Source organism: Lactuca saligna, chromosome 8 (assembly GCF_052625555.1).
Source record: "Lactuca saligna cultivar CGN05327 chromosome 8, ASM5262555v1, whole genome shotgun sequence".
NCBI classification, from domain to species: Eukaryota; Viridiplantae; Streptophyta; class Magnoliopsida; order Asterales; family Asteraceae; genus Lactuca; species Lactuca saligna.
Genome location: NC_136424.1, coordinates 257460553 through 257472221, shown reverse-complemented (window position 1 = coordinate 257472221; position 11669 = coordinate 257460553). Strand labels below are relative to the sequence as shown.

Genomic DNA, 11669 nt, shown 5'->3' with positions numbered 1-11669 from the left:
GTAATTAGGTTAATTAGTAACACCTTTCCCTGTGATCGACACCCGACTTACCTAAGCTATACTGTAATCTGACTAGGTACATTGCCTATAAGTGCATAGTTAGTCATAGTTTGTTAGGTTATAAATATTAAAATTAGTGGGTACTTTCGTGCACATCAAGTTTTTGGCGCCGTTGCCGGGGAACAGTGCAGATTATTAGCTTATTTAGTTGCATTAGATTAATCTTTTTTTTTTTTAGGAATAAAATCTGCAGAAAGCTTAATTGGTTATTTATCTTGCTAGCTTATCTTAGTTTAATTATTGTTTTGTTTGTCGCAGAGTTCACGATGTGAGATTTAGTATACTCACGACGTGAAATCTGAGAGGTCATTTTTAGTTTTTCTTATTTTAGTCCAGTTTTACGTTTTAGTTTAGCAAGTTGCAGGAGTTAATGACCAGAGGCTCAAACACACCATTGGTGCCACCACTAGAAGATCTCGAGTCTACAATTCACAAGAAAAAGACGCCCTTTCAAGAATTGAAGTCAGCCTTCTTTAGGAAGTCAGGAAAGAAGACAGGAGAGTCAAGTTCCTCAACGAAGCACAAGAGCAATCTTGAGCATTTGGATCATTCACCCGTGCAAACCGAGTACGAAAGCGACACCGAGCCAGAATTTGAAGAACACACGAGTAAACCCGAGAATGAGCCAAGGAACGTGTAACGACCCAATTTTTACGTCCGAAAATTTCATTTTAAAATATTACTTTAGAAAACATTAATAAATAAAACATTGTTTGATCACACCATAACACATCGTAATCATGTTCTAAAAGGTCAAACCATACATCCCATAAAAATATCAGAGTACAATCCCAGTAAATCTCGTAAATGCGGAAACCGAAGAGTGTGTGTATCACGTGCCGCTACCGCGCCGGCTACTTCCCCTTCGATGCAGAGGTACCTAAAAACAAAACTGTAAACGTAAGCACAAAGCTTAGTGAGTTTCCCCCAACGTACCACATACCATACAAACACATAACATACGTACTGCCAGGCTATTCTGGGGTGCCTGACTACCCGGTACAGCCATTCTGGGGTGCCGACCTACCCATACGGCCATTCTAGGGTGCCGTCTTACCCGTGTCAAGCCATTCTGGGGTGCTGACTACCCATGTCAAGCCATTCTGGGGTGCTGACTACCCATCGGTCCTAACAACCGATCCTCGGGGACTGGTCCCCTCCCGCTACCTCCATCGCATAACATAACAGACCAACATACAAGCATACCATCACATACAGTCAGATAATTCTGGGGTGTCTGACTACCCAGCGGTCCTAACAACCGAACTCTACTACTACTGCATATAACGTATCATGATAGCATTTAACATAACAGGTAATAGCAAACCTAGATGATTTCACAAAGACAATCATCTATCATTCGTCTCCTACTGGTGGGCCGGCATTGTGGCCTTAGACCCACCACTACTGGAAGGTAACTCACCTCAAAGTAGCTGCTGAACTGATCGGGAACTAACTGACTGTTGCTGCTCCGGGAGTCCTCCGGCTGCAAATCCCACAACATACTCAATCAAAAACTGCTAACTGTCCTTTAGATAAAATGACCATTTTATCCCCGGTCTAGCTCTAAGCCAATGCTAGGGTCAACTTTCAGTTGACCCGACTCGCCGAGTGGATCTCCACTCGCCGAGTCCCAAGCAAACCATTGTCCTGGGTCCCTGGTTCTACTCATCGAGTTGGGCTATGACTCGACGAGTTCATCTTCTAACTGTCATTCAACTCCTTCATCCTACTCGCCGAGTTGTATGAGCAACTCGCCGAGTTCATCTTCATCCGAAGAACACTTTATGCTAAGACTCGCCGAGTTGTATGAACAACTCGCCGAGTCTTTTCTTAATCTATGAAGATTGCCTTGGACTCGCCGAGTCAGGGCATTGACTCGCCGAGTTCTAACATGGATGAGTTCAGCTCCCAACTCACCGAGTCACCCCCTGTGACTCACGACTCAACTCGACACATCATGAAGGGAACAAATCGGTGACTCGCGACCAGACTTGCCGAGTCACCTATACGACTCGCCGAGTCGTCGCCATGCATCCACCAAATACACAAATTTTCTCGATTTCAGTCCATGCCATTCATAGATCTGGACTTCTAGGACACAAATCACACGTAAAGTTTCCAACTTTACGTGTGGATATTCACCAATGTGGATTTTAGGGTGCAAAATGCCCCAAAAGGGTAGATCTAGGATGAACAAGCCACATGGGGCCATAAAGCTCACAGATCTGAGCTCCTGGAGCTCAATCTTGCCTAGATCTAAAGGTTAATCCACTTATTACGAATCATTAAGCACAAACAAGCTTGAAGAATTGCCCAAGAGTGTCCCACATGAAATCCTAAGCATAGAAACAGGGGGAAAACGAGATATACCTCAAGGAAAATGTTGAAATGACACAAAGATGGTTGATCTCCTTCTCTTCTACTTGATCTACTCCTCTTTCTCCTCAAAACCTTCAAGAACACACCAAGAAAACTTCAATTTCTCAAGGAAATAAGGGAAAACGATGTTGGGGGAGTTCTGGTGGTGAATGGGGACGAGTTGGGGCGGAATGAGGGTTTAAATAGGGTGCAAACCCTTGAAACTTAGGGTTTCATGCAGCAGCGGTGACTCGCCGAGTCCAGGATATGGACTCGCCGAGTCGCCCACTTAAAACGTGTCCTGAGTCTCGTCCCTACTCGGCGAGTCGGACCTTATGACTCGCCGAGTCCAAGGCTAAAATAGGGCAACGCCTAAATAAAATTCACATACCGGAAACCAGGTGCTACAAATCTCCCCCACTTATTTTAGACTTCGTCCTCGAAGTCTACTGCCCGGTCCTGAAACAGCTCGGGGTAATGCTCCATCATCTCGTCCATCGGTTCCCAAGTCCATTCCGAACCCTTGCAGTGCTGCCATTGCACCTTTACTAGCTCTACCCTCTTGTTTCTCAATGTCTTGGTCTTTCTGTCAAGTATTGCGACTGGGCGCTCAATGTAATTCAAGCTGTCATCAACCTGAATATCCTCCAACGGTACTACTGCTGAATCGTCCACCAGGCACTTCCGTAGCTGCGAAACATGGAAGGTGCTGTGGATCTGACTAAGCTCGGCTGGCAGATCCAGCCTATACGCCACCTTGCCCACCCGGGCTGCAACCCTGAACGGCCCGATGAATCTTGGGCCCAACTTGCCCCGCTTCCTGAATCGAATGACACCTTTCCAAGGAGACACTTTCAGGAGGACCATATCCCCGACTTGAAACTCCAAGTCGGATCGACGTCTATCGGCGTAGCTTTTCCGCCGACTCTGTGCAGTCTGAAGTCTGCTCCGAACCTGCTGGATCCTCTCGGTCGTCTCTAGCACCACCTCGGTGCTTCCCATGACTCTCTGGCCAACCTCCCCCCAACATATCATGGTTCTGCACTTCCGCCCATACAACATCTCGAACGGGGGTCGGTCAATACTCGCGTGATAGCTGTTGTTGTAGGAGAACTCATCCAAAGGAAGATAGTTATCCCAGCTGCCACCGAAATCCAGTACACACGCCTGCAACATGTCGTCCAAAGTCTGGATGGTCCGCTCACTCTGACCATCTGTCTGCGGGTGAAAGGCGGTGCTAAAATGCAGACGAGTGCCCAACTCGTCATGGAATTTCTTCCAAAATCTGGAAGTAAAACGCACATCTCTGTCCGAGATCACCGATACTGGCACCCCATGCCGCGCCACAATCTCCCTGATATAGATGTCGTCCAATTTTTCGGCCGATATGCTCTCCTGAATTGGAATAAAGTGAGCACTCTTGGTCAATCTATCCACGATGACCCAAATCGAATCCACTCCCCGTGCGGTCCTGGAAAGCTTTGTGATAAAATCCATCGTGACATCTTCCCATTTCCACAGTGGAATGTCCAACGGCTGCATTTTGCCATGCGGCCTCTGATGTTCGGCCTTGACCTTCCTGCAGGTCAAACACCGCTCGACGTACCATGCCACATCCCGCTTCATGCAAGGCCACCAATAATCCGGACGAAGATCCCTATACATCTTCGTCGCCCCGGGATGAATAGAAAATCGAGACTTGTGCGCCTCCTCCATCAAAATCTAACGCACGCAACCGTGATACGGCACCCACACCCTACGGTGTAATGTCAAAAGTCCTCTACCATCATAATCAAAGGAGGAAACCTGACCCACCACACGCTCGCTCTTTCGATGCTCTTCCTTGATAGCTTCCTGTTGAGCCTCCCGAATCTGCTCCAACAGGGGAGTCACCACAGTCATCCTCAAACAGACGTCCCTGATCGGCACCGTCTTGCGGCTAAGCGCATCGGCCACCACATTGGCCTTCCCCGGGTGGTAAAGGATCTCGCAATCATAATCCTTCACCACGTCCAACCACCGCCGCTGCCTCATATTCAGATTTGGCTGGTCCATGACGTACCTCAAACTCTTGTGGTCCGTGTAGATGGTACACCGAACCCCGTAGAGGTAATGCCGCCAAATCTTGAGGGCAAAGACCACCGCCCCCAACTCCAAATCGTGCGTCGGGTAATTTGCCTCGTGAGGCTTGAGCTGCCGCGAAGCGTAGGCAATGACATGCCCTCTCTGCATCAGAACTGCGCCCAACCCTGAAATGGACGCATCGCAGTAAACCACAAAATCCTCTACGCCCTCAGGCAGGGCTAGGATCGGTGCCTCACACAATCTCTGTCTCAGCATCTCAAACGCAGCCTGCTGCTCGGGTTCCCACCGAAAGACCATGGCTTTCTTCGTTAGTCGTGTCAGGGGTACGGCTATCTTGGAGAAATCCTGGATAAATCTCCGATAGTAGCCCGCCAATCCCAGGAAGCTCCGAATCTCGGATGGAGACTTCAGGACCTCCCATCTCATCACGGCCTCGACCTTGGCCGGATCAACCAGAATCCCGTTCTGGTTGACGAGGTGTCCAAGAAATTGCACCTCGCGCAACCAAAACTCACACTTGGAGAACTTGGCATACAAGCTCTCCCTCCTCAGGGTCTCCAATACCTCCCTCAGATGCTCCTCGTGTTCCTCCCGAGTCTTGGAATAGACCAAGATATCATCGATAAAGACTATCACAGACCGATCCAACATCGGTCTACACACGCGGTTCATGAGGTCCATGAACGCGGCAGGGGCATTGGTGAGCCCAAACGGCATCACCACGAACTCGTAATGACCATAGCGCGTCCGAAACGCAGTCTTCTGCATATCCTCCTCCCTGACCCTCATCTGATGATACCCCGAATGCAAGTCAATCTTGGAGAACCAAGATGCTCCCTGAAGCTGGTCAAATAGGTCGTCAATCCTTGGAAGTGTGTATCGGTTCTTCACCGTTACCTTGTTCAGCTCCCGATAATCTATACACATCCGATGCGACCCGTCCTTCTTTCTTACAAACAGAATCGGGGCTCCCCAGGGTGAGCTGCTCGGCCGAATAAATCCCTTGTCCAGCAGCTCCTGCAGCTGCGCAGACAACTCCTGCATCTCGGGAGGAGCCAACCGATATGGTGCTTTGGCTATCGGAGCCGCACCGGGAATGAGGTCAATCCTGAACTCCACCTGTCGCTCCGGAGGTATCCCAGGTAGTTCCTCCGGGAAAACATCAGCAAAATCTCGAACCACCGGGACCTCGCTCACGGTCGCCTTACCCGCCTCCCGGGTATCCATCACATACGCGATATAACCCGCGCATCCTTGCTGAAGGTAGTGCCTAGCCCTCGCTGCTGAACATACTGTGGGCCCACACTGCGGCCGCTCTCCATGAATCACTAACTCTCCCCCGCTTGGGGTCCTGACTCGCACTAGCTGCTGTGCGCAATCTATCACTGCCCCATTAGGGCTCAACCAATCCATACCAATAATCACCTTGTTCCCACGCAATGGAATGGGAACCAAGTCTACCAGGTAACGCTCCTCAAACAGTCGCAGAACACAATCTCGAAACACCATCGATGCGCGCACCGATCGATCGTCAGCAATCTCTACCTCTAACGGGCAATCCAACTCGCCTGAAGTCTCATGAAATCTCTTGCTAAGAGCAAGAGAAACAAACGATCGGGATGCACCCGAGTCGAACAATACCTGAACCGGGATGCCGTTCACATGGAACGATCCTAATACACATGTATACATACGGAGCACATATCAATATCATAACCACGTAAAATAAAAGGTAGAAGGAAGGAATCATACCCATCACCACATCGGGCGCGGCGCGTGCCTCCTCGGCAGTCAACTGAAATGCCCGACTCCTCACCACTGGAGCCTCTGCCTTGCCCTGACGGCCATCCGTGATCCGTAGGGTCGCTGGACCTGGCGCCTTCACTGGCGCTGAAACTGTCAACATGGGGCAACTGGCCTTCTTGTGGCCCCTCTGGTTGCAGTGGAAACACAACAACTCCGATGTCTGAATAACTGTCGCAGGAGCAGTGCAATCCCTGCTGATATGCCCAAACTTGCCGCACTTGTAGCAGCCTGACGATCCCATCCTGCACGCCCCCTCGTGCGGCCTGCCGCACCTCCTGCAGCGGCTCGGTCCTGACTGGCCTTTTGTCCTCCCATCTGATCCCTTTGGCTTCTTCCCCGAAGCCCCTGCTGCCTGACCGTCCTCAAGTTTCCGTTTCCGGATGTGCTCCAAATCTATCTCTCTCTCTCTAGCCCTGGCAATCATGGAGTCCAGGGTAGGGCAAGCCGAAAAGCTAACATGCTCCCGAATGTCAGCTCGTAGCATATCATGGTAACGAGTCCTCCTCATATCCTCGTCGCCTGCATACTGGGGCACCAATAAAGCCCTCTCCCGAAACTTGGCGGTGATCTCCGCCACGGTCTCTGTCGTCTGCCTCATGTCTAGAAACTCCCTGGCCAGCTGCTGAAGCTCGACCGCTGGTGCAAACTCTGCCCTGAACCTAGCCACAAAGTCTGACCAGGTCATTGCCTCGATAGCCGAGGCTCCCAACGAGTCACCCACTGACTCCCACCAATCCCGGGCTCGGTCCCGTAAACACCCTGCTGCGTACCTCACGTTCGATCCCTCAGGGCAGAAGCTGGTCAACTGGGCGGACTCAATATCCGCAATCCATCGCCTGGCGACAATGGGGTCCTTCACCCCATGGAAATCCGGCGCACCACTGCCCCTGAAGTCCTTGAAGGACAGTGTGCGAGATCCCGACTGGCTAGAGGCCAAGTCGCTCCTGAATGCCCGTAGGCGATCCTCCATCAACTCCACGATCCCTTCCTTGATCGACCCAAAGATGATGGGGGTCGACTCAAGGATGCCCCTAGTGATCTCCGACGTGATGAACTCACGTAGCCTCTCATCTATCGGCTCGGTGCCTGATCCTGAACCTGACCCCTCTCCTGACCCGCCATCTGTCGGTCTCGGTCGAAGTACCACCATTCTGCAAAACATCATAATAATCATTAGTGGTACTGCTACTTTCTGAGGGATCTCAACTACTTACAGGTTCCTTGGTCTCGTCTTGGCCTTCCTCGGCTCGGGTACGGATCCTCTGCTTTCAGTAGTACGGGCCCATACTACCTTCCACATCTATCCGTACCTTCTCGAGGAATTCCTCACCTCCACCAGCTCCCCTTTACTACTGCTACTCTCTGTTATTCTCATCCTAGGCTTGCCCTAGGGAAAACTCAAGTTCACACGACTGGTCCTCAGCTGCTGTAGGTCTCCTCATAATGCCAGTTAGCCACCACCTAAACACCATCACATGTGATGAGGATTAGATAATCCTTCAAGTGAAAGATCCGTCCCTACAACGGTTGGACTCAAACAAGAGCTGCGCAATAGGGCCAGTTCCAATACTTTGGGATTATTCAACCCTGATTACATGTGGTGTGACGTGTTTACCTAGTGGCTAACTCCCATTACTCAGAATCCCACCAAGCACGAAGCAAGCAGCATTCAGATAAGGGAAAAACAGACTCAAGCCAAAACTATTCTTATAACAAGAAACGACACTTAACATAGGATGCTAAGCTCATACTGTCAGGCATAACCTAAACAGGCTATCCTACTGCTGTCCACTCAATTCTAACATGCAATATTCATAAAGCTGTAACACATAAGCAGGCACGTAAGGCATCACTCCTAGATCCTTAGCCTATTCTAGCATGCAGTTCTACGTAAGCTGATGAACATAACACAAACTTGTATGGGTACTATGGGGAATACTTACTTGAGCTCGGCCAGTCGCGCACGTCACACACTTTGCTCTTTCTTATGACTCTTTTCCGGGTTTTAAAGAACAATTTCTTTTTTTTTTTTTATTTTTTTTTTATTTTTTTTTTTGGAAAAATCTTTCAATCCCTCGATTTTAGTCCAAACACTCCCGAAGGCGTGTCCGAATCCCTCAAACCAGGGCTTTGATACCAACTTGTAACGACCCAATTTTTACGTCCGAAAATTTCATTTTAAAATATTACTTTAGAAAACATTAATAAATAAAACATTGTTTGATCACACCATAACACATCGTAATCATGTTCTAAAAGGTCAAACCATACATCCCATTAAAATATCAGAGTACAATCCCAGTAAATCTCGTAAATGCGGAAACCGAAGAGTGTGTGTATGACGTGCCGCTACCGCGCCGGCTCCTTCCCCTTCGATGCAGAGGTACCTGAAAACAAAACTGTAAACGTAAGCACAAAGCTTAGTGAGTTTCCCCCAACGTACAACATACCATACAAACACATAACATACGTACTGCTAGGCTATTCTGGGGTGCCTGACTACCCGGTACGGCCATTCTGGGGTGCCGACCTACCCATACGGCCATTCTGGGGTGCCGTCTTACCCGTGTCAAGCCATTCTGGGGTGCTGACTACCCATGTCAAGCCATTCTGGGGTGCTGACTACCCATCGGTCCTAACAACCGATCCTCGGGGACTGGTCCCCTCCCGCTACCTCTATCGCATAACATAACAGACCAACATACAAGCATACCATCACATACAGTCAGATAATTCTGGGGTGTCTGACTACCCAGCGGTCCTAACAACCGAACTCTACTACTACTGCATATAACGTATCATGATAGCATTTAACATAACAGGTAATAGCAAACCTAGATGATTTCACAAAGACAATCATCTATCATTCGTCTCCTACTGGTGGGCCGGCATTGTGGCCTTAGACCCACCACTACTGGAAGGTAACTCACCTCAAAGTAGCTGCTGAACTGATCGGGAACTAACTGACTGTTGCTGCTCCGGGAGTCCTCCGGCTGCAAATCCCACAACATACTCAATCAAACACTGCTAACTGTCCTTTAGATAAAATGACCATTTTATCCCCAGTCTAGCTCTAAGCCAATGCTAGGGTCAACTTTCAGTTGACCCGACTCGCCGAGTGGATCTCCACTCACCGAGTCCCAAGCAAACCATTGTCCTGGGTCCCTGGTTCTACTCGTCGAGTTGGGCTATGACTCGACGAGTTCATCTTCTAACTATCATTCAACTCCTTCATCCTACTCGCCGAGTTGTATGAACAACTCGCCGAGTTCATCTTCATCCGAAGAACACTTTATGCTAAGACTCGTCGAGTTGTATGAACAACTCGCCGAGTCTGTTCTTAATCTATGAAGATTGCCTTGGACTCACCGAGTCAGGGCATTGACTCGCCGAGTCCTAACATGGATGAGTTCAGCTCCCAACTCATCGAGTCACCCCCTGTGACTCACGACTCAACTCGACACATCATGAAGGGACCAAATCGGTGAATCGCGATCAGACTCGCCGAGTCACCTATAGGACTCGCCGAGTCGTCGCCATGCATCCACCAAATACACAGATTTTCTCGATTTCAGTCCATGCCATTCATAGATCTGGACTTCTAGGACACATATCACACGTAAAGTTTCCAACTTTACGTGTGGATATTCACCAATGTGGATTTTAGGGTGCAAAATGCCCCAAAAGGGTAGATCTAGGATGAACAAGCCACATGGGGCCATAAAGCTCACAGATCTGAGCTCCTGGAGCTCAATCTTGCCTAGATCTAAAGGTTAATCCACTTATTACGAATCATTAAGCACAAACAAGCTTGAAGAATTGCCCAAGAGTGTCCCACATGAAATCCTAAGCATAAAAACAGGGGGAAAACTAGATATACCTCAAGGAAAATGTTGAAATGACACAAAGATGGCTGATCTCCTTCTCCTCTACTTGATCTACTCCTCTTTCTCCTTAAAATCTTCAAGAACACACCAAGAACACTTCAATCTCTCAAGGAAATAAGGGAAAACGATGTTGGGGGACTTCTGGGGGTGAATGGGGACGAGTTGGGGCGGAATGAGGGTTTAAATAGGGTGCAAACCCTTGAAACTTAGGGTTTCATCCAGCAGCGGTGACTCACCGAGTCCAGGATATGGACTCGCCGAGTCGCCCACTTAAAACGTGTCCTAAGTCTCGTTCCTACTCGGCGAGTCGGACCTTATGACTCGCCGAGTCCAAGGCTAAAATTCACATATCGGAAACCAGGTGCTACAGAACGAGATGGCAAATATTGAAGAAATGTCCATGGGAGCTTACAAGAAGCGGATCCGCGAAGATGTGGGTCCCGGATTAGTCCAACCCGCAATGCCTGCCAATGCCACATTCGAGCTGAAGGGACACATATTGACTGCGCTGAAGGACATCCCATTTTTCGGGAAAGACCATGAGGATGCTTTTAAGCATCTAGATGAAGTCAATGACATTGCTGATTACTTCAATGTACCAAATGTCAACAGGAACACCGTCTTGCTTAGGATGCTGCCCGTTACTTTCAAAGGAACTGCTAAGGAATGGTTAAAAGCACTCCCACCGGGTACAATCACCACTTGGGCTCAAATGCGTGAGCAATTCCCAGACCAGTTTTGCCCGCCATCCAAGATAGCCAAACTCAAGAAGGCAATAGCCAACTTTGAGCAACAGCCGGGGGAGTCACTGTACGAAGCGTGGGAGCGTTACAAGGGCTTACTCAGAAACTGCCCGCAACATGACCTAAATGTGCAGCAAGAGATGTCAATCTTTTATGATGGGGTCAATGTGATGACAAGACAACTCCTTGATTCTCAAGTACCGTTGACAAGGAAAAATCCAAGGGAAGTCAAGGAGCTAATTGAAGAATTCGCGAAACACTCCCGCGAATACCATAACCCGAGGCAGGATGGAAGCAAAGGCGGTGGAGGAGCCCAAACTGAAGAAATTGCAGCTGTCATGGCCATGCTGAATCACATGGATCGCAGGATAACAAAAATGGACCAGTCGATACACGCTATAAGAGTGGGGTGCGAGCGATGCAATGGTCCACACTTGACCAAGGACTGCAACATGGATGAATTTGGGAACAGAAAAGCTCAAGTGTGCTACTCTAATGGGGATAAGTTTGAAGAGGACTGGAGGAAACCGAAGAAGGAGTGGCTGCCATATGAAGAATATAGGAAGCAAAAAGAAGAGAAGTATAGGCAGACAGGTCGAGGCCTATATCAAAAGGAGCATCCACCAGCCGAGAAGAAACCTGACCTAGAGACCATTTTAATGAAATTTATGGAAGCATCGGAAAAGCGACACGAGGCCACGAATTCCGCTATCATGGAACAACAAAC

At 49.0% G+C, this 11669-nt stretch overlaps 1 non-coding gene across 1 annotated transcript; it reads right to left on the bottom strand.

Moving 5' to 3' along the window:
- Positions 1-10959: 10959 nt before the first annotated feature.
- LOC145013430 (small nucleolar RNA R71) lies at positions 10960-11066 on the bottom strand. The gene has a single exon (XR_013664990.1). It is a non-coding gene; the product is annotated as a small nucleolar RNA R71 (small nucleolar RNA).
- Between the last annotated feature and the right edge of the window lie 603 nt (positions 11067-11669).